Below are 18,314 nucleotides of genomic sequence, written 5' to 3'. Positions count from 1 at the left end.
TCTTTTATTTTTTATTTAGTTTTTAAATATAGAATGCTTCACAAATCTGTGTGTCATCCTTGTACAGGGGCCATGCTAATCTTCTCTATATTGTTCCAATTTTAGTCTATGTGCTGCCGAAGTGAGCACTGTACTATGCTTCTTTTAATATACTTCAGAAAAAAAGTGTAAGCTTTCATAGGCTATGGAGTTTTAAGTTTTCAGAAAGTAAAAATTTCATTTTTCACATTTATAAACAGGAAAAAATGTTAGACATAGCATATACTTGATTGATAACTAATTGTTGATGGCACATTGAGACAATAAAATACAAGCTAAGAGTTCATTGTACTCACATGGAGAGGCTCATTCGTAGTTTTGAAAATAGTTTCACCAAGGGCATAGTTCTCCCAGTCTATGACCCCAAGGATGACTTGGCTCTTTGGGTCTCAGTGTTTCCTCACCAGTTACTGCAAAGAAGGCTTAATGTGGAGTCTTCCAAGTTCCAGCATTCTAGGACCATGAATGTGAGCTCTGCTGGCAATAAATAACATTTACTCAGTTATTCCTCCTCCTCACCAAATGAGAAAAGCAGGTGATAATTAGATTCTTCCCAACCCTTGAATGTGATAATTTAAAAGAATAATAATAGCATGGTATGTGTAATAAGGCATTTTACTGAATGTTTTATAGCCAGTACATAATTCAATCCTCACAATCCCAATAACACAAAACTATTCTCTAATTCGCAGACAAGGAAATGGAGGCAGAGTAAAGCTAAGTAACCCTCACAATGGTGCCCAGTAAGGACAAAACCTGAGGGAATACTGAAGTGTGGTAAAGGGTATTGGCTCTGGGAGTCAGACTGACCTGGGTTTAAATCCTGACTTTACCTTCTTTGTGTTTTAGGGGCAAATTACTTAATCTTTTCAATCCTCCATTTTTGCTATCTGTTCAATGATGATGATACTAGTTGTATTTCCCTCCAAGAATTAAATGAAATCATTTGTTTAGTGTTCAACAAGTAAGAACTATACTAGAGATGATGATTTATATTACCTCCCGAAGAATTTCTGTTCAACAACACTCAGTATCTTAAGCAAACTGGCATTTCAAAACCCAAGCGCTGTGCACTAATGTTGTTAGACACATGTTAACCTTTTTCACCAATTAGAAAGACTAATGCAACATAACTCGCTAAGCTGCTTCACATTTCATGCATACTCAGAGAGGATGTCCAAAAAAATTAGCTCTTTATGACAGATTGCTGTATGCCGTATTACAAACATATTTCCCACTACTCATAGGAAGGCACTCAGCAATCCAGAAGGAATTTTTCAACATGCTAATTAATGCAGATAATATATCTTCTCTGCAATTGAAAAGGTCAGAGGAATGTATCCATTCTCTCTTTCATTGATTAAAAAATGTTTGCATCCTCTTTTGATCTTCCCCCTATTTTACCCAAAAGAACTGAGGATGCCCACCCAGGAATATTAGATAATCTTCCACCCCATTGCCTAATGGTGAGAAACCTCTTGATGCCTTTGGGCTCAGCTGTGCTCATTAGGTACAGAAATGCCCTGAGAAGATAGCGAACTTAGTCAGATTTTTGTTTGTCTGCAGTTTGATGTAATAGTGTTTTATTTTTGGCCCCCCGTTGCTCAGCAAAAAAAAAAAAAAAAAAAAAAAAAAAAACCTGGTTAAGCTGCTGATTTCCTCTAAATGCTGAGCACAGGGGATTGTAGCTTGATAAAGTCATTTAGTTGCTACATGTTTATATTCAAACCATGCCAGGGGCTCTTGCTGGAGTTTTTCATGAGGAATGTGATGATGTGTACTTCACGGGGTTAAAATAGCTGTGAATTTACCAGTACTACCTCATAGGGGATTTTAAAAAATTTATTTCATCTTTAGGGCTTTGAAATATAACATTTTATGTAGGTTTTCACTGAAGATGTCACAAAGAGAAGTATGTATGCTTTCACTGAACAAAATTAGCTGTAACTTCCCCAATTCCTAAATTCTGAAACACTATTACATTGGCCATTTGGTCTTGAATGTGGCACCCTCAAGACATTTCCCAGGAGGTGTTATCAAGGCCTACTTGAATAGAAAAATTCATAATTGTGGCATCCACACTAAAGTGAGAGAAGGAACTCGCGGATGAGAGAACTGATATAAAAATACCTTGTCTCCTTTTCCTGTTTTCTTTTCTCTTCTCTCTTCTCCCAGCACTGAAGGGAAAGGCAAAACTGGGAATGTAGACTGTGCTTATCTAAAATAAGAAAAAATGTTGAGTTAGAAAAGCTGTTGATTTTCCATCCATCCATCCATCCATCCATCCATTCCATAAACATGTATCTGTTAAATATCTGTAAAAGGCCAATGTGCTGGAGATACATAAACAAAATTGTGTTGTCCATTAAGTCAGTTATTCGTGTAATAAACATTACCAATTAGCCAATATTTGATTCATGAAAACTGAAAACAAGTAATTATAACATATGGAATGAGTATATAAAAGTATTCAAGGGGTGGCTGGCTGGCTCAGTCAGTAGAGCATGCAACTCTTGATCTCAGGGCCGTGAGTTCAAGCCCCATGCTGAGCACAGAGCTAGCTTACTTAAATGAAAAGGCACTCAAAATGCTGAGGAAACAAGAAGCTGAGAAAATAAGCCCTCACCAGTAGCGTAAGTGACAGAGGCTGAGTTAAAGAGGCACATAGGTTGCAAGCCACAGGTTATATGGTAAAGCTGTCTCTGGAAACTTCAGCTGCTAAGGTACTCAGAGGCAGTGTGGGATGACAGAATATGACCTCAGGAGCCACACAGACCCTGGGTTTGCATCCTTATTGTGGCAGACTACATTTCCAATCTCCTTTGCAGCTGTGCAAGGCTTTGAAGATTAAGTTCTAGCCAATGATTGCAAGTAGAAGTAGTGCTATAGACTGTGTCCTCTTGAAATTCATACGTTAAAATCCCAACCCACAAGTGTATTAGGAGGTGGGGCCTTTGGGAGTTCACCAAGGCACCCTCCTGAATGGGATTGGTGCCCCTATAAAAGAGACCCCAGAGAGCTCTCTTACCTCTTCTGCCATGTAAGGACACAGCTATCAATGAACCAGGAAGGCACAGCTGTTTATGAACCAGGGAGAGAGCTCTCATCAGACACAAATTTGCTGGCACCTTGATCATAGTCTTCCCAGTCCCCTGAACCATGAGAAATAAACTTCTGTTGTTTATAAACCACCTTGTTTATGGTTAAGTTGCTATAGAAGCCTGATGGACTAAGACAATGGAATAATTTCCAAGAAGTATCCTTAAGAGAAGGAATTTCTCTCCCCTCTTCCTATTTTTTTTTTTTCTGTTGGCAGATAGGTGACCATGAAAACACATGCTAGGGCAACTACCTTAGATTATCAGATGGAAACCTTATGCGGAGGATAGAGAGCAACATGAGCCACAGAGTCTGATGAATATGAAGCCACCATACCAGCCTCATGTGGCCTGTGGGAGGAAAATAAAGTTTACCACATGTTTTAGCCACTACTGTCACTTGCAGTTGAACTTAATCCTAACTCCTACCAAAAGTGAGACCTTAATGAAATACAATCTGAAAACTATGAGTCTCAGTTTCCTCATCTACAAAATGAGAATAATAATAATACCTATTTTTATAATTGTTGGAAGGACTGAATTATGAGTAAATACATTTAATCCATCTAAAATAATGCCAAGTATCCAAGTAGTAGTATTATAAACAGCAGTATTTATATGTTTACTATGATTATAGTAATGTTCTGTGTCTTTCCAAAGCTCATGCTCCACAAATCTCTAAAACTTGAACAGAATCAGTACCCCTGTTCTCTGACCGTTGCATCAACTATCATCAAGGTCAAGCATCAGCTGAAATCCATGGTGTTTACTTGAGCAGTGGGGGATATTGGGGTAGAAGAAGATGGGGGAGGAGGGTAGAGTTGGGAGAAATCAATAGTTCTTCAGATATGTGAAGTTTGAGATGCTTATCAGGTATCTAAGTGGAAATAAATGTAGAGTAAGCAGTTTGATATATGATTCTAGAGCTATTCAGGAAGGCACTGGAGCACCGCAGATTTGAGTCTTATCAGCACCTAGATGGTATTAAAAGCTATGGGGTAGAATGAGATCACCTAAGAATGTATATCTCAAGATAACAAGGCCAAGAGCATAGTCTTCAAAGCATTCTAATATTTAGAGTTCAGTAGAGAAGAAATTGATAAGGAAAATCCAACCAATAGGCTGTTTCAGAAACCTAGAGACTCAATGTCTTATGGAAGAGGTAATCAGCTGTATCAAATGCCACTGAGAAGTTAAGTGAGCAGAGGACAGAAATGCCTGTTGGCATTGGTGAGAAATGGGTCACTGGCAACTAGATATGTTAGGCAGCCTCTAAGATGGCCCCCCATGAGTCTCTCCTCCTGGTATCCATACCCTTGACTGGATTTACTGACTTATTTTTTTTTTTAATTTTTTTTAAAGCAGGCTCCATTCCTAGCCCAATGCAGGACTTGAACTCAGGGCATGCCCCTGAGATAAAGACCTGAGCTGAGACTAAGAGTCAGATGCTTAATCTGGTGAGCCACTCAGGCACCCTTTTACTGACTTTTAATAGAATACAGAGGTGATGCAACTTCTGAGTCTAGATTATAATATGGCTACAGCTTCTATCCTGCTATCTCTCTGTCTCTCTTTCTCTCTCTCTCTCTCTCTCTTCAGTGTTTGGCTTGAGTGCAGGCACAGAATAAAAGATAGGTTTAAACTGAGTAGGGATTTTTCAAGGCAATGATGAGAGAAGAAAAGAGGTTTGGGACTTAAAGAGGCTTATATGGGAGTAGTCATAATGGTGGTCTCTAGACTCTAAGCTATGTGAGAAGAGAAGTGAGAACATGAAGTATGTAAGGGAAAGAGAAAACATAGTAGGACAAAAGATTAGAACCCCAGTGGGATGAGGACCCAGTGGAATACCAGAGTAACTGAGGAGAAAGGATTAAGAGGTAATGGGTAGAGAGAAGAATGCTTCAAACAGAGATTTTGAAACACATACTTGTGAATGTAATGTCTACAGTACAACCTTAAGAGTCAGTGGCTCAGAGAGAGTGAAGGAAAATGTGGAAAGAAACTAAAGGTGTGGAATAATTACTGATGTAGGTGTGGAAATCATCCAGGATCTCCACAGACATATGGTAAGGATGACAGTGAGGCAGATGCCAGGACCACCAGACCCAGGAGTAGCAGGTTCTCTACCCAGAATGAATTTCCTACTCTGTATCACTCAGAGACAGTCGGTTTCCCTGACACCTCTAAGCTCAGACATTAGAAAGTGGTAACTCACATTAGAACCATAATTTATCTAAAGACAAGTCTTCCTCATTTCTACTCTTCCAGGATATGCCTTAAGCCTACAAACAAGTGGTATATTTAATGTAACACCACAAGAATCAAAAGTAAAAAGCTCACACATAAAACTGGTGCCCCCAAGACTGAATCACTCTAAACAAAGATGGTCATATTACATACTCACAGCTGGAGGCATTGAATGATATAGAAGACAAAATTGGGCTGCTTGATGTGTGCTCCTTAGTCACTTTAGGTTTTGTCAACGAGCAAGAAAGATCAAGACACTGGGGGAATGTAGGAGGAAAAATAGCAAATTTGGGCAAAGGGAATGAAAGGAAGGCTATAAGTACATCTTTAAAGCATTTGCACCTGCTTAGGAATGAACTTTAAAGATTTATTTATTTGAGAGAGAGAGAGAGAGCAGAGGGGGAGGGGCAGAGAGAGAGGGAAAGAGAATCTCAAGCAGACTCTGCACTGAGCGCCAAGGCCGACATGGGGCTCGATCCCATGACTCTGAGATCATGACCTGAGCCAAAACCAAAAGTCAGACACTCAACCAACTGTGTCACTCAGGTGCCCCAGGAATGAACTTTAAAAGGAAATACTATTTTATCATATAAAAATTTATCAGAAATATTAAAACATAATGGAACCACATTTGTCTACAGGGTGACAATGCAAAACACCCACTTAAAGTTTGGAAGACTACTTTTAAATTATATTAAATCTTAATTAAGTGCTTGATCACTTCTACAACACATGCTAGCTGGACTCTGAGCTTGTTTTCTCACCTGTAAAATGGAAATAGTAACCAAAAATTTCATGGGATTTCTGTAAGAACCAACAGACATGGTATATGTGAAAGTGTTTTATAAATTCTAAAGTTCTCTACACATAAAAATATCTTCATCAACATCCACAGGAAATCATGATTATCATATGAACATCCATTATTTGTGTCTACCTAGACCTCTGCCCTCCTTCCACTAATAACATATCCCCCTCCCAGTGAAGAACTGTTGTTCCTTATCATTGAGGGAGTACCCACTGCCCATGCTGGCCAAGCGATTCATCACACCTCATACACCTGGCCACAGTGCTGGGTCAGGACAGCTGTGTCCTGTAAGTCAGTCCATTCATAGTTCTTCTTGGGTTCCTTTTTCTTTTCTTGCCAAGAGCTATAAGAATATGTCCCCAGAGAGACTGGCAACCATATCCTCCCCTGCCACCTGCAGGATAAAGTTGACATGTAGAAAGAATGAGAAGTGAGACAGAGTCCTTAAAGAATTTCCATCATCCTATATGGCCAGCCCCAATCCTGTCCATCTCATAATTTCCTTACATGAACTTTATGCACACTCAAACACACACATACATAAGCATTTGAGTTTCATTTTAGTCACTTCCAATAAACAATTTGGCTAACACAGATTCCACAACAAAAAACTTTCAAATTAAAAAAAGTGGAGAGAGAAGAACTTGCTCATTGTTTCCTTTTCAAATCTAGAATAGTGTTCAGAATAGCACACAGAACCACTGAATGGGAGTAACCTTAGAGATACATCTAGAATGATGTAAAGACACATCATTTTACAGATGAGGGAACTGAACCCCCCTAATATGAAACAACTGGAGCAAGTTCATAGTTTGCCAGTAAATTCGGTGAGGGTTCTTTGCTTATAAAATAGTTCTTTGTGGGGCACCTGGGTGGCTCAGTCGGCTGAGTGTCCCACTCTTGATTTTGGCTCAGATTTCCCGAGATCAAGCCCTGAGTTCAGCAGGGAGTCTGCTTGGGTTTCTCTTTCTCTTTCCCTCTGCCCTTACCCCCACTCGCGTGCACGCACTTGCATGCACACTCTGTCTCTATGAATCAATCAATCTTTAAATAGAATAAAATAGCTCTTTGCTTTACAAAACACTACACTATATTTTTCCTTTTAGTTGATGCTTACAATATATATTTCCTAATCTATGACCATGTTAAAAAATACTTTATTAAATTTGTAAAACTTTGATTTGTACACAACTCAGGAAAGCACTTATTGCATTTATATATAATTCCAGCTTGGACATGCTACTTATGGTATCAGAAATTCAGAGTCTTTTCAATGAGTCAGCACTGGGATAGACAAAATGTTTAGATTGGAAAATCTCAGTAGCTTGAAGAAGTAGAGACGATTGCCTGGTAGAAACATGATACTCCTATTAAATGTTCCAGTGATTCCTAAAGCAGTTGATGAAATCCTTACTGCTGTAATTCTTGTATTAGGTAATTTTAATAATTTCATGTTCTAAGTCACAACCGTTTAACCAGTTTCTCTTGGAGTGCAATTATTTTCATCAATCTTTCTGTATATCTAATGGAACTGAGAGAGCCCCAAAAGGAATCATATATCAGCTCCCTCCGTGAACTATCCTTTTCGTTCAGTGAAACACAGCTCAAAATAGGATTTTCAAGGGTGTCATTTTTCAGATGGTATTCAATGTTGTTTACTATTTGCTTTCATTTGAATTACTGAGCTCAATTTTCCGATCTATGGCTTGGCTTTTTGTATATCTTCAAATGCATGTATCTTCTTCCATACTATCCTACATTATATATTTGCTTATATATCTTCTTACATATATAACATATGTAACTTGCATATCTTTACTTTTGCCCAGTGAGAACTGGGTGGAAGCTTATTCTCAATGTTTTGCCACCTCTTATCCTCTATCCCTGTAAAGCCCCAGAAAGTTGCTACGGAGGGACCAAATCTCTACTGGGTTAAAGCTGACAGTGGGCAATACTGAGCCTTCTACTAAATTCAAAACTATGATTTCTGTATGCTTACTAATGCCAACTTTTTTCTCCATTGCTTTTTCAGGGGTCTAAGGATAGTATAGCGATAGACATAGTGTTAATCTTAAAAGCTATCAGTCACAAGGAGGAGATGTCATACTAATAACAAGAGAGCATATAATCATAGATATCAAAACCAAAGAGGTGCAAAGGAACAGAAACATAAAAGTCTCAGAGAAAAAAAAATGCAATGCTTATTGAGCAAATAAAGATGTTAACCTTTAGACTGAAAATTAAAACAGCAGCAAGATACTTTTTTTTTTCACTAATAAAAACAGCAATGACTTACACATGTATGTTCAACACTGGCCAGAGTGTGATGGGATAGGCACTCTATCTCTGTTGGTATATCTTATAACAGCACAGTATTTCTGGAAAGCTATTTAACAGCACATCAAGAGTCTTTAAAATATTCACACTTTCACCCACTTTCAAAAACCACCACACCCCACAAGAAAATAATCAGAGCAAAGACAAAGATTAATGCATGACATTATTTTGGTGGTGCCTACAGCAATTAAAAAATGTAAACACCATCAATGTACAAAAGCAGAATGGTTAAATGAATTACAGAACAGGCATAGGCTGAATTATTAAATAGTTATTAAAAATGATGTTTCTGAAAATGTTTAAAACATGGAGAAATTCTCATGATTTCACACCATGAAGAAAGTAGGGCATGTGACAAATGTACTGCAGAAGAATCCATGAAACTGAAAGTACCTGCTACTCCCCAGCCTTCATTTGAGGAAACCACCCTGAGCGGTTGTTTGTGCCTCATGTTGTCTTAGCTTGTGATAATAGGGGTACCACATCATTTAACTTGTGCAAATTTAATTCTATGACCTCCGCAAAAAATAAAATGAGAAAAATAACTTCTGAAGTAGCGATGGCAATTTCCACTAGATAAGTGTGTGCCCTAAGTGAGCCTGACATGGGAATTATGAATTTGCTGTTCCCTCAGAAATTTCAGGCTCTAAGGAGCTGTCACTGTAGGGGAATCTTGCCAAAATGTGTAATTCTAGAGTATAAAGAGGTAGTTCTATAACATTATCCTTTGCATATGAACTCTATTGCTCTGTACCTTCTCATCACACTGGCTCCTGTAACATCCCCTAGGGTGTCTCTATGTTGCCAAACTGAGCAGGTTGTTCTCAGGCTTCATCTTATTCAACCTCTCAAGGCACTTGATACATTTACATTTTCTTCCTTCTAGAGAATGTCCACCTCACTTCCGGGAACATTATTCTCTCTTCCTTTTCATCCCATTCATCTGTTTCACTGATCCCTTTTCCTCTTCCTGTAGTCTATTAAGATTATAGTGTTTTCAGGTCTTAGTTTTTCAACATCTTCTCTGGCTAGACTCAGGTGATCATGGTTCAGGAGAACGATGGCTTTAAATATCAACTATAATCATATGATAATAATAGGACTAATGACTCACCCCCTACTTTGTGCCCCATTCTAAGTATATTACATATATTAATCAACCCTCACAATGGGGCTATGAGATAGTTCATATTATTATCCCCACCTTAAAATAAAAACTGAGGCACAGAGAAATTAAATAATTTGCCCAGAGTCACAGCTAATAGAGGATGGATTCAAGACCTGAACCCAGGCATTCGGGCTGCAACTTGCCTGCCTACTCTTAAGTACTATCCTGTATTATACTCCACCACCTCCTCAATGATTCCTAAGTTGTACCTCTATCTGTTACCTCTTTCCTAAAACTCAAGATTTGTACACTGGACATCTTTGGTTTGATGTTTAATGTAAACTTCAAACTTAAATATATCCAAAATGGTATTTTTATTCCCCTTCAAATCTCTTCCTCCTGTAGCCTTCCTGCTCAGTGAATGGCCTCCCCACTTTACTAATTGCTCAAGCCATCCTTGACTTCCCTTCCTCTCATTTCTCATACTCATTTAAATACTGTTGGCTCTGTCTTCTAAATAAATCAAGAATCTTGTTTTTTTTTTTTTTCCATCTTTTTTGTAGCTATCACCATAAAGCACATCAACTTTTCTCACCTGGACTCCCACATAGTCTAATTTCTACATAAATTGAGACTACTCTATGCTGAGGAAAATCAGCTCCACTACCTTAGCCATGACATACTGGTCTAAGGGTCCGTGTCTAAACCAGTTGTAACTATATATAAGTGGACATAAGGAAAGTTAAACCTGTCTGGCCAATAAGGATGTTCCATATGAGTGGTGGCTCACTAACCCAATTAGATGATAATTTGGGGGGTTATATGATGTGAGTTTGTGTGCTGACCAGTGCTAAGTGACTGCCCTGGTCCTCTGAGGCCTGTTATGTAAGTCTAGTCTTGAAAACCTTGGATCCCTGTGTGCAGACTAAGAAGAAAACATCTCATTGTATTATACATTTGCCTTTTAAAAAAGTAATCTTGTTATAGTCCTTTAAAAAGTAATCCTGTTATAGTGCTTCTTTACAATTTTAAAAAGAAAAATGTGCATGGGAAAAGAATGGAGGAAAAGAAATCAAATCGCAATTAGTATTCAACTCCAGGAGCTCTTTGTATGGGGCTTTGTTGTTGTTGTTCTGCTTTTTGCTGTTTTACTCTACTTTTCAGAATATCATGTTTTGATAATCGAGGAAAACAATGTTAAGAGCCAAGTGTAAGAGGGACTGTGGAAAGAGTATTTTCATATTCAAAAAGAATGGGATCAAGGCAATTGTGAAGTATATTATTGTTTATTCACTATTATTTTAAAAATTCACTCCTATACAAATACTTGAATCCTGAAAGAAAAAGAAGAATATGAAAATTCTCCTATACAAATACTTGAATCCTGAAAATACTTGAATTCTCCTATACAAATACTTGAATCCTGAAAGAAAAAGAAGAATATAAAAATTTCAAATTCTGACCTTTGAATCTATATTTGACATACTTCTTACTCCCAAGGAAATTTAAAAAAGAAAAGGAAAGGCAGTGGACTCAAGACATTTAGTTCTAATCTATGTGCCCTCTGCTGGCTGTCTTTTTCATGGCTTTCCACCATTGCATTTTTGGTTTTGGGGGAATGTTTTTATGTTTTTCTGATACTACTGCAAGACCAAAAAAAAAAGCGAACAAACAAACAAAAAAAAACCCACATAACTCCTCAGATATACAAAACTAGTAACATTTTAAAATTCAAGAAGTCTTTGTAACAAGGCTCTGTTGGGCCCCCAAATAACTTGCTGTCTCCTTTAAAACAAAGATAATAATGACTACACAAGGCATTTATATGATGCTCTCTACAGATTTTCCTAAACTCATAGCTATTTAACTTATTGTGATTGTACCTTACCATGACTCATGTGTACATCACTCAGCTGCAAAACGTCCCTCTGCAGACTGCATACAAATTACTAAACCCCAAGCAACCTCCTCTTTGGGATCCAAATCACTTTCTTGATCCCCAGCTGGTTCCATCTCACAGCCCCCTTTCCCAGAGGTTCCCCCTTCTAAGCCAGTACCAGCCTAAGCATGGCCTCTTAAGATGTTACTGGTGCTCATATAGAAAATGAGGAAGATACAGAAGAAGGGAAGGGTGCATTCAACAGGAAAAAAATAGGAAGGGAAGAAGGAATAAAGATCAGCAGACTGAGAGAGAATGTCCAGTTGGCATAAAATAATGATTTTGTTCTGTGCTTGATAAATGGCTTCGAAGGTGGTTTCCATAGAGAAGTCCAAGCATGTACTGAATTATGGAGACACTGTTACTTGCATTGGCTAAAGAGCACTACTCTGAAGGACAATATTCTTTTGGTATTATGATTAGGTTTTTTGGGGGGTGGGGGGGATATTGTCAGTATATTTTTATTATTTTAAATTTTATTTTATTTTTGAGAAAGAGAGAGAGAAAGAGGAAGGGAGGGCAGGGGGAGAGAGAATATTAAGCACGTTCCATACTTAGTGTGGAGCCTGATGCAGGGCTCCATCATACAACCCTGAGATCATGATCTGAAATGAACTGAAGAGTGAGACACTTACCAAATGAGCCATGCAGTCACCCTGATCACTTTATTTTAAATTAATTTTTATATCCTGCTTTCTTCCAAAAGGGATTTAAGATAACTTCCAAAGATGTTGTAGAGTAACAAGAAGGATTAATTTTTTAAAATTCTGGTGCTCCTCCTGGATTAGCAGATGGTGAGCTGGCTGGAACTGGCTCTACTCCCTCTCCCAATGGGAAACTTGCATCCAACCCCAACTTCCCCTTGCAGCAAGGCTTCAAACTTCCCACTGGTCTCCAGGTCTCCAGGTGGTATGCAGGTGTATTCCCAGTGCTGCTGCAGAGCAGGCACCTAACCTCTGGCTGCTTGGCAACAAGGAGTCCCTATCACTGACAAGGGCATTTGCATGGTCACTCATAAAAAGGAGACCAATTAAATGTTTTTCTCTCTTTCCTGGAACATTCTAGATCTGCCCATTCCAAGGTGCCTCTGCACAGGGTAGTAACACAACTATTGCCTCTCTGACCATGAGCTCTAGCCAACACCATCTGTTCCTACTGGTGTTATTTACAAGACTCAATACAATATATTGGGGATCCCTGGGTTCCTGCCTTCAGTCCAGGGTGTGATCCTGGAGTCCCAGGATCGAGTTCCCCATTAGGCTCCCTGCATGGAACCTGCTTCTCCCTCTGCCTGTGTCTCTGCCTCTCTTTCTCTCTATGTCTCTCATGAATAAATAAAATCTTTAAAAAAAAAAAAAAAAGACTCGATACAATATAAATTCACACCACAGAAAAATTAAGTACATACATAAATTTATAGGAATGAGTAATGAAAAAATAAGAATAAGATGGAACTAGGGTTGATGACATAAATTGATTGCATGTCATGAAGTTACATGTTCTTGTATGCCGCAAGTCCCAATGATTTCAGCCCTTATCTTTATTCCCTATAATACTCAGAACAAGAGTCCAAGTATCCACTCCATGGGACCACAGGCAGTCCACTCTTTCTCTAGGTTCCATTCACTGAGGGTCTCTAGAGCCCTACAGAAAGCCTCCATATGCCACAATCCTGTCTTGGTGGTCATGGTCACATGGCTACCTCTTTAGCTTGCCATCTTTATTTTTTTTTAAAGATTTCATTTATTTATTTGAGAGAGAGAGAAAGAGAGAGAGAGAGCACAAGCAGGGGGAGAGGCAGAGGGAGAAGCAGGCTCCCTGCTCTGCAGGGAGCCCAACATGGATTTCTATCCCAGGACCCTGAGATCATGACCTGAGCTGAAGGCAGATGCTTAAAACTGAGCAACCAACCCAGCCTTCCATCTTACTTTACAGGTCACTTCTGGCCATCTCAGAAGCAGCCTCATCCTGACCTCTGCCATTTTTCCCTCCTAACACTGGGTAATTCCACACCTGAGGTAAATTTCTAGAATATGTAAGACTTTACTAAAAGCAAAGGAGTATCACAAGAGAATTTCTATACAGAAAAGGTAAATTACTTAGATATTTAAATGGTCACAACCTTTAGAATCCATAGGCCAAACTTAATGCAGTTACTTCCTCATCCTTTACCCCAGGGACTTGGTCTAATAGCAGGTTCCAGCTTCTTTCTCACAAAGGAATATTTTTTTAAGATTAATTTATTTATTTTATGAGAGAGAGAGAAAGCACAAGTGGTAAGGGCAGGAGAGAGATTCCCAAGCAGACTCTGCTCTGAGCATGGGGCCCCATATGGGGCTCTATCTCACCACCCTGAGATCACAACCTGAGTTGAAACTAAGAGTCAGATGCCTAACAAACTGCACCAGCCAGGTGCAGTGCAAGCCCCCAGCCGCCCGCCCCCCCCACTTTTAAAGATTTATTTATTTACCACACAGGAATTTTTGACTCTGACTTCCCTATTGAGGTTTTTTATTTTCACTAGGGTCTAATAGGGAAGAAAATCATGTTTTCCTCCCCATCAGCATCAGGCTCTTCTTCCAGACAATAGCATAAAAATCTACACAGATATGAATACCCCAAAGGAGGTCAATTTCATTTCACATTCAGAGATATTTAGTTCCCATACTGTCCAAAGCTCTCTGAAATAAGATTTTGGCTTTACCTTTGCAAAAGAGAAATGAGAGTATTTTTCTGAATCTAGAAAATAGTTCTTCTCAAATCAGAAAACAGCTGGCAGCTTTAAGATAGCAGCTCAAACTGACTTAGTGTCATCAAGATTTCAAAAATACTGGCTCCATATTTTTGGTGGACCACAAATATGGTTCTAAATCTTGAAAACACTGTAGGGGGAAACATGATTTGCTTTGTGTTTCAAGATAGCAATAAGCTTTCCTTGTGGCTATCACAAAGAGAGAGAACTATGTAAGGGCACCTGGGTGGCTCAGTTGGCTAGGGTCTGACTCTTGGTTTTGGCTCAGGTCATGGATCTCAGGGATGTGAGATTCAGCGTCCAGTTGGAATCCATGCTCAGCAGGGAATCGAGATTCTCTCCCTCTCCCTTTTCTCTTCCCCCTGCTCATACACACATTCTCTCTCTTTCTCAAATAAGTAAACTATTTTTTTTAAAGAAACATACATTTTAATGTCAATTATAAGTCCAGATATTGGTTCATTCTAAATAAATTTGAGTGAACATGCTCTGGCACTTATGGTTATAGACATCTTTCCACATTTATGAGCACTCTGGCCTAAACTGGAAAATATTCAAGAAAAAGAAGTACAGTAAAATTTAATGTGTCCTTTGAGTTGGCTTTCTCTTTCTCTTTCTTCCTTTCTCTCTCTTTCTTTCTTTCTTTCTTTCTTTCTTTCTTTCTTTCTTTCTTTCTTTCTTTCTTTCTTTCTTTCTTTCTTCAAGATTTTATTTATTTATTCACGGGATACACAGAGAGAGAGGCAGAGACATAGGCAGAGGGAGAAGCAGACTCCCTGCAAGGAGCCCAGTGCAGGACTTGATCCCAGGATCCTAGGATCATGACCTGAGTCAAAGGCAGACACTCAACCACTCAGCCACCCAGATGCCTCTTGAGTTGGCTTTCACAAATAAATTTGCTGAAGCTAACAACGCTGAAGGAAGACCTCTCCACTAGCCAGATAGTGACAAGATTTTTCTAAAATAAAAAAGTTGGGATTCGACTAAATCTTGAAATTTTTCCAAACACACCTGTTTGAAGCACTGAATAAAGTTGTTTATCATTTATTAAGCACAACTGGAGAAGCTTTGGGGAATCCGTGTACCTTGGAACCAGTCAAGCTAGTATGTTACTTGACACAGAAGAAATCTGAAGCAGTGTCTTATTCAAGTAACATAATCCACACTCAAATTCTCCCATTTCTATGCACATCATAGAATAATTGGCAGCTACTCTTCCTTTTCCTTTCAACATGCAAGTGGATGAAACCCCTGCATTTCTCCCTGCATTCCACACTGACTTGTAGCTGCTGGGGGCAGGCTTAAACTTCAAAGAAGAACTTCTCTTTCCTGAGCCCTGTTTTGAAACTTCAAAGGCCCGCACTGTCTTCGAAATGGTGACAAGTTTCCTTGCCAAGAAAACTTCCCCATGAGGATAATCTTGATATTCTGGGCACAGATGGAGTCCTTGCAGGACTTGGTAACACATCTGGTTTGCGGCTTTGATGAACAAAGAGGCTCCGTATGTCATCATGACTCATCGCTGTCCTCATCAGCATGCATTTCGCTCAGAGACTCTGCCAACGGACTCAACAGAAGTTTTGTCATCATCTACTTTAAGTCCTCAATTCCATCAGATCCAGGGCCTTCATTCACCTCACTTTCAAAAGATTTTGTTAAGAAAGGAGAGCAAAATAGAAATGTTTTCTACTACACAGAAGATCACTGGCCTTCTTGAGGGTAAGTCTTTGAAGAGTCAATTGAAACATCAGGGGGGATTTTCAGCTTCCTGAGGGAGAAAAGGAAAGTCTGCTCAGTATAAACTGACAGGAAAGTATTCATTCATGATGTGATTTTTTTTTGGCAATACTTGTAGCCATAGGCAAGAGTTAAAGCTTTCCATTCAAAACTTGAGTCACCATTACGGATGCTGGTAAAAACAAAACAAAATAAAAACTATTTTGGCAAAGCCCCCCCCCCCCCCTTTTCCTATTCTGGAAGATAAAATTGGACATAGAAAGCAGAACTAACTTTTAAGGCTAGAGGAAGTGCTTCTGTAAACAGGAGAGAGGATAGAGCCTTAGAGAGTTTGGTGTAGGTAGAAATCTGAAGACATAATCAAACATGGCAGAAAAATACTTTTGCTCAGATTATTTGCTTAAAATTTGGGAACACAGAATCAGAAGACATACTTTCTTTGATGACATAGTATCGATAATGTAGATGAAACACAGAAACAGAAGGGAACTGCAGGAAAGAAAAAGCTGCATTTTCCCCCCTTTGTTTCTCTTCTGGCTTCTATTCTCACTAGAACATAAACCCCCACCCCACTCTCCACATGCTTTGTAATGCAAATGGCTATGTCCTCCTTGTAAAGGACAAGGGGTTAATGATTCTCTAGAACAATGGCTAAAATTCTCTAGAATAAATAACATCTAAGGAAGGATCAGATGAGAATGACCCAAAGGAAGCTATCATTTGTGCATTTCAGGTCCTGTAACTAGACATCTCAATACCAAGACCCCCTGACTTCAAGAAATACTACCTGGTCCCTTGTCTTTGTTCTAACTGGTCCCTCCATGCCTGAAAGGACACATATATCAGACTACCATCCTCATAAGAATAGCCAAAGATAAGATTCATGATCTGGGTAGCCCTGGTGGCTCAGCGGTTTAGCACAGCCTACAGCCCAGGGTATGCTCCTGGAGACCTGGGATCGAGTCCCACGTTGGGCTACCTGCCTGGGTCTCTGCCTCTCTCTCTCTCTGTGTATCTCTCATGAATAAATAAATAAAATCCTTAAAAAAAAAATAAGACTCATGCTCTTTTCCTTTCTAAGTCCTCTGGACACTCTGTCCATACTTTTCCCCCCCGTCTTCCACGCCCCTCACCTCTCTCTCATATACATATATCTTCAATAAACTGCTTTCAGCTCCTGCTGGCTCATGCTTGATTTCCATCCTACATGAAGCTAGGGACTCTCTTGGCTGGTCCCATGGGACCCCCAACCTTTCGGTCTTCAGACCTGGCCTGCCAGCATCACAAAGACAAAGCTGACCTCAGTGACTAAGAACAAAGAAAGTGATGCAATGTGAATTCAACTGGAAGAATCTTGAGGGAATTCAGCACCTGGAAATAAGTCTGTCCTTATGTGGCAAAGGGAGCTACTGATACAGTCCTAAAATTTTTCAACTATTAATATAAAACGTTAGAAAGCATCTGGGTCAAACTCATACATATTCAAGAACATTTCACCATTTCCAAGTTCTCGTACTGACCAAGGACAACCTCCTTGATACTGAAATAAACCATTAGAATTAAGTTTGACTTTTAATTTTGTTTGTGTGTGTGTGGGTTTTTTTTTACCTTTTTTTAAAGCAAGGATTCAATTATATTTATATGAAAAATGAAAATGGGAGATATAATTCTTTCTGGGAAACATTTTTCTATTCGAGGTGAAGGAAACCAATTTCCAGTGCAATAAATTATATTAACTGAAAAATAGTGTATGTACAAGTTTATAGAATTTTTGTCTAGAGTTGGAATCAACAGTCTTTGGCAAATGTTCAAAGCAGTACATGACTCCAAAAAATTTTAAAATGCTGATCTAGAGAAACAGTTGTACTAGTTATCCTTGAAGCAGGTAGTGATTTGGGGTACTGGGCAAGTACATGGAGTCCAGTCAGACAATTTTGCAGTTTGAGTGTTGCATTATATTCTTTACTAGGGTAGAATTAAAATCCTCATAATAGAACGGAGTTGCCTCTAAGAATTTTACCTGATAAATGCCCATTCCTCCTCCTATCAAGTGAAGACTCTCTTCTGAATATAATTTGGGTTAACTGTATTGTCAAGACAAATGGATACTTGAAGACCCAAGTTCCACATCATAGAATACAATAATTTCAACTGGGAAAAAATTTATGGCTTTCCATTAGAAAAATAGAGTAAATAGAGTAAATCTCTCTTATATCACAGAGACTAAAACACAGAGTCTAAGAACTTAG

General features: G+C 38.9%; 1 long non-coding RNA gene and 1 other non-coding gene across 3 annotated transcripts in view; both read right to left on the bottom strand.

Annotated features, from left to right (window-relative positions):
- Nucleotides 1-17,333, bottom strand: part of LOC140641507 (uncharacterized) — a 210,235-nt gene extending 192,902 nt beyond the window's left edge. The window contains exons 1-4 of one of the 2 annotated variants that reach the window (XR_012038022.1): nt 17,199-17,333; nt 15,340-16,096; nt 2,170-2,257; nt 336-516 (exon numbers count right to left, since the gene is read on the bottom strand). This is a non-coding gene — a long non-coding RNA (uncharacterized lncRNA). The remainder of the gene's footprint in view (nt 1-335; nt 517-2,169; nt 2,258-15,339; nt 16,097-17,198) is intronic. The other variant, XR_012038021.1, reaches the window with a different exon arrangement.
- On the bottom strand, nt 23-129 carry LOC140642083 (U6 spliceosomal RNA). Its single transcript, XR_012038650.1, has one exon. It is a non-coding gene; the product is annotated as a U6 spliceosomal RNA (small nuclear RNA).
- Nucleotides 17,334-18,314: the final 981 nt, after the last annotated feature.

Source organism: Canis lupus, chromosome 10 (assembly GCF_048164855.1).
Source record: "Canis lupus baileyi chromosome 10, mCanLup2.hap1, whole genome shotgun sequence".
Classification (NCBI taxonomy): Eukaryota; Metazoa; Chordata; class Mammalia; order Carnivora; family Canidae; genus Canis; species Canis lupus.
This window is presented reverse-complemented; position numbering and strand designations above follow the sequence as displayed.